This window comes from Limulus polyphemus, unplaced genomic scaffold, assembly GCF_000517525.1.
Source record: "Limulus polyphemus unplaced genomic scaffold, Limulus_polyphemus-2.1.2 Scaffold3559, whole genome shotgun sequence".
Classification (NCBI taxonomy): Eukaryota; Metazoa; Arthropoda; class Merostomata; order Xiphosura; family Limulidae; genus Limulus; species Limulus polyphemus.
In genome coordinates, this window is record NW_013669169.1 from 18,739 (window position 1) to 23,768 (window position 5,030).

Below are 5,030 nucleotides of genomic sequence, written 5' to 3' on the forward strand. Positions count from 1 at the left end.
AATACATAAAAGAAAGACCACAACATGTAATTTTGAGACTAAAAGATGTAGATTTCACACACAAAAAAAATCAGGATGAATGTGGATGCATATTCGTTTGACATCAATGTTCTTCTCTTTTCTTCAGTTCATTGTGGTAAACGAAATAATAATTTGATCTAAGTTAGAGATTTTTCTTCCCCATTTGTAAAAAAAAATTATCTGATAGAAAAAATAATAATATTATTTTTCGAAATCTGCGTAGCTGAATTATAAAAAATCTGTTATTAAAACCGAAACAACTTTTATAAAGCTTGAATTTGCAGGCCTGTGTTATCAGTGTTAAAAGTAATTTTACAGAAAATATGATTTAGGACACAGTAGAATAATAGAATAACAATTGACGAGATGGAAGAACACTCATAATAAAACTATTATTGTTTAGTAACAAATGACGAGATGGAAGAGCACTCATAATAAAACTATTATTGTTTAGTGACAAATGACGAGAGGGAAGAGCACTCATAATAAAACTATTATTGTTTAGTGATGATCATGAATCTTAAAATTACAAAGTTGTTAGTGTCGTTTTTATTAAACATAATGAGTCTGAAATATCAATATTACGAATATTCATAAGCAAAGTAAAGATTCACGAAAAAAGTATTTTTTAAAAATAAATTCAGGTGTGGTTCTGTATTATGAATTTTTCCAATTGACGTATTCTTATTTATCTCATCTTGTATGGGTGAGAAGTTAAAATGACCTATTTATGTTTATGTTTTAATTTTTGTCGAATCAAACTGCTTAATTTATTTTAATATAATGTAACTAATAAATAATCATCTTGAAATGAACTTTTAATACCAATTACACGCTATTTGAAATCAAAATAAATAAATAAATGTGTACAAAATTGTGTTAATATCTTGTAATCACTTCATTATTCGTGTTTATCAAATTATGGAAATGTGTGTCAGAAATTTGGAAGCCGAAAAGTACTTTAAATAACAATAGAGATTGAAAATTTGTACAGAGAGTATCAAACATCGAACCATAGATACCTGCTTGCGAGAGGTAAATTTGTGAAGATCTGAAACGGAATTCAAAAGCTTTATAAAGAACAGAAAATTCACAGTTTTCGGCTGTAAAACTTTTCATTCAGAAAATATTAAGAAATGTGACCTTTTTGAATCGTCTTATACCGAATTCCTGTTAAAACATTTAATATTACATGAGAAAAATTATAGTGTATATGGCGTAGGCTAAGCGCCTAAAGAGCTTTTATATAGACGCATGATACTTGGATACACATCACAGTGTCTACCAATCAGAGTGATATTTTGTGACATAAGCTTATAAGTTATATAATTTGAATATCTACCAATAAAAAACAAACCAAAAAACACTGCAAATTGAAATTAATTTGTGTGGTTTTTTTATATGATTTACAAGAAAAATTGATCCATTTTCTATAAGTTTCGCTTGATTAAATATTTGAAATATTTACGCTTTTCTTTAAAATAGTTGATAATGTGATGGTCAAACTTATATATGTATACTTACAAGTTTCCTATAGATGAATGTGTTTGACAAGTGATTGAAAAAATTTAGATGATTTTATTTCTAAACCATTCTCTAATATGATAGTTTATTTTTAGATTTCAAAATTTTAGAAAATATATATTTTCAAAACCGAGTCTCTTCTCTTAATGTCTAAAATATGGAAGATAGTTTTATGGAACTCTTAAGAACTTGCGGTTAGTTGAACATATCCTATTTATCTCTGTATCTTTTTACATACTATACTGTTCCACTTGTTGTTGTTTTTTACGTTTAAAATCTCCATCTTTTATCTCTGTGTGTGTGTGTGTCTTTGTTACGAAAAACGAGTAAATCTACCAAGCTGTCTGTGGTTACCTTAAATATAAACTTAACTTTACTGACATATACGAATTGAAGTAAACAATCTTGTGTTAGTTTTAAGATAGGTGATGTTGTGTGGGAAGACGTTATGTTCTTATTTACTCGGCTGCGCTAGCTCCTAATAATTAGCATTTTACCCTTTTACAAGACGGTTGACGTTCATTTCTCAAAAAACCCACTATAAGTTGCGTGTTTAAATACGTAATTCATGTTGATTAGTATTTCAAAATTTTTGTTTTACCGTCAGATGAAAAAAAAAAGAAAGAAAACAACACTAAAAGTCTAAGAATACATACACGCCTGCAGCTGTCAGGGAATTTCAAATATCCGTTTGAAGAAACGTGAAACACTCAGCGACAACAGATTTGATGTTATATTAATGAAGATTCGTATTCTTAGATAAAGCGTGGTGATAGAGTAAAATTCAAGATTATCCTGTAAACAATGAAAGACGGATTAGCAAGTGATTCTGTGTGTGTATTACACGAACCTGAAGATTTAGGCATTCTTGAGATAATGATCGGTGTAAACATTAGTTAGTTTTTCAGAATGCTTGTTTGGTAAAAGTTTAATAACTGATGCTAATCAGGCGTGGATTATAAATAAATTTCAAATACCAAAACTGGTATATTTTTATACACATGGACATGTGTTAAAAGTTTCCATTCGCAGTTTAAACTCACAAAATATTTAACTTATGCATGTCGTGTAGGATCTAGGTTTCGTCCCCGACAAGGACAGAAAGAGGCCACTTATGATGCTAAGTGTTTGAATAGTTAAAGCTTAAGTTTGTGCTTAAATCAAAATATCACGTGGCTCTTTTGAAAATGTGATGTCATTAACACCAACAACAAATTTCACTAAAAAGTAGAGTTATATTCTTTGCACTTTGGTTATTTAATGTCTGGGGGTATTGGATATTTATTACCATTACAGACCCAGTTGGAGTTGACACTTTTACCGGTGTATATTAATGTATTTGTGTGTATGTATGGTCATTGACTGTACTAAATATATATATAGCTATATATATATAGCTTGGTATAACTGTATCATATACGCTAAGTTGAAATGATAAACAATAAACATCAAATTTTGTGACATGAAATTCTTGTCTTTTTCTACTAAACTCCTCATCACTGTAAAATTTGGTTTTTAATTTAAGAAACGAGTTTCGTTTTGTCATCAAATTTCTTCCAAAATAACCATCGTTGTCACCACACATCAGATACATTATACAGTGATCTTTGTTAATTGTATAGATTAGTTTTTCAAAGTTGCCCTCAGCTTGACATTTTTAGGAAATGTACATGTTATTATGGGCCGAACTAACATTTCATGTTACTGTTTAACGATCTTCATGGGCGCCCCCAGTAGCAAAGCGGTATGTCTGCGGACTTACAACGCTAGAATCCGGGATTCGATACCCGTGGTGGGCAGAGCACAGATAGCCCATTGTGTAGCTTTGTGCTTAATAACAAACAAGGTGTTGTTGTTTGTTATTAAGCACAAAGCTACACAATGGGCTATCTGTGCTCTGCCCACAACGGGTATCGAATCCCGGATTCTAGCGTTGTAAGTCCGCAGACATACCGCTTTGCTACTGGGGGCGCTCCTGAAGATTGTTGTTTAATCTTCAGGGGTTGCATTTTTAGCGTTAAAATGCTAGTCGTTCTTATAAGAAACTATTAGCCGAATTTGAATGTTGCCTTTAATCCAATATAGTGTTGTTGTTTAGAGCATTGGATTTTGTCTCGTTAAGACTGCTGACGTAATAATTATACAATATATTGATTTAGTATAGACGATATTTCAAACATCATTAAAACGAACATTTATAGACAAGTACACCAAAATATCCATAACTATAAAAATATGTTTGTATATAAATAGTAGACTATTATTGTATGAACAGATTTTCGATTTTATCCAGCATTGGGTTTCTCTAACCCATGCAACCAGTGTCATTAAGCTTTTCTTTATCACTAACGATGGACTTTAAAGCAGAAATATCACGATAATACTTAAACAAATCACGTGCTCGCATATCTCTGCTAAATATAGAGCACTTTTTCAATGTTTGGCAGTTTAAAATATCTAATGAGACAAAGTAATTCAGCTCTGCATATCTTAGAGATTTACAAAACATATTTTTTTCGTTCATGAGTGGATGTGTTTAAATCTTATATGAACTGCAATTTTACGTAAGGAATCTATTCTCGAATTCATCTCTTAGCGAACAGGAAAAAAAAGGAGTTAAAAGAAACCACTATAAGTAAAAAAGATATCATAAAACTTTTGTGCGTCACGTTTCGGCGTAAGTGTCGACTATCATACGGTTGTGTCACAGCTTATGTTATTTCAGATAGTGCGTGTTTTAGGACAGCTATAAAATACACTACGACAATAAGTTAGGTAAATGTAAATACAATTGAGTTTAGACCTCAAGAAAAATAATATTATAACTTACATTTATGAGTATAATTGGATAAACACAGAATTTCAATGCTAGATGGGTCTTTAAAAAGATTTAAACCTGTGAATATTAACTTCTGGTAATGAGTATAGCGAATTAAATATATTTATCTTAGGTACTTATAAAGATAACGTAATTTGTTACCATTGCATATGCTAACTATCCTAATATGAAACAGATGATCTAGTCCAGTCATATTTTACTGGATATTCTAGGAACTTTACTTAAAATAGACTAAGTATCCACTAAAGTAATGTGATTAGAAAGTGTGATAACCACAGTATTTAATTAATGAACTTGGAAATGTCTTCCAGGAAAATAACCGTTGTTCTTCATTTCTCACCACATTCTCTTCACGTGTATGTTATGAACTTTTTTGTGTATTTCTCAGTAAAGACTCGCTGAGCTTTACTGCATTTATTGACTTATATGTACAAAAACACAGTATAAATATACTGGCGCTCAGAAGATAAACCTATTGTAAGTATGTGGCCGAATCCTCGCTATCAGAAACAGCATCAGTCTGTCGGAAGATAAACCTATTGTAAGTATGTGGCCGAATCCTCGCTATCAGAAACAGCATCAGTCTGTCGGAAGATAAACCTATTGCAAGGACGGGGCCGAATCCTCGCTATCAGAAACAGCATCA

At 31.2% G+C, this 5,030-nt stretch overlaps 1 protein-coding gene across 2 annotated transcripts in view; it reads left to right on the forward strand.

The window, feature by feature from the left end:
- Positions 1 to 5,030, forward strand: part of LOC106469584 (POU domain, class 3, transcription factor 4-A-like) — an 81,808-nt gene that overhangs the window by 3,481 nt on the left and 73,297 nt on the right. The window contains exon 2 of one of the 2 annotated variants that reach the window (XM_022398157.1): positions 2,153 to 2,997. The exons of the other annotated variant lie outside the window; for it this stretch is intronic. The gene's annotated coding sequence lies outside the window, so the exon portion shown is untranslated. Of the gene's footprint in view, positions 1 to 2,152; positions 2,998 to 5,030 lie in introns of those variants that run through there. 2 annotated transcript variants of the gene reach the window in all.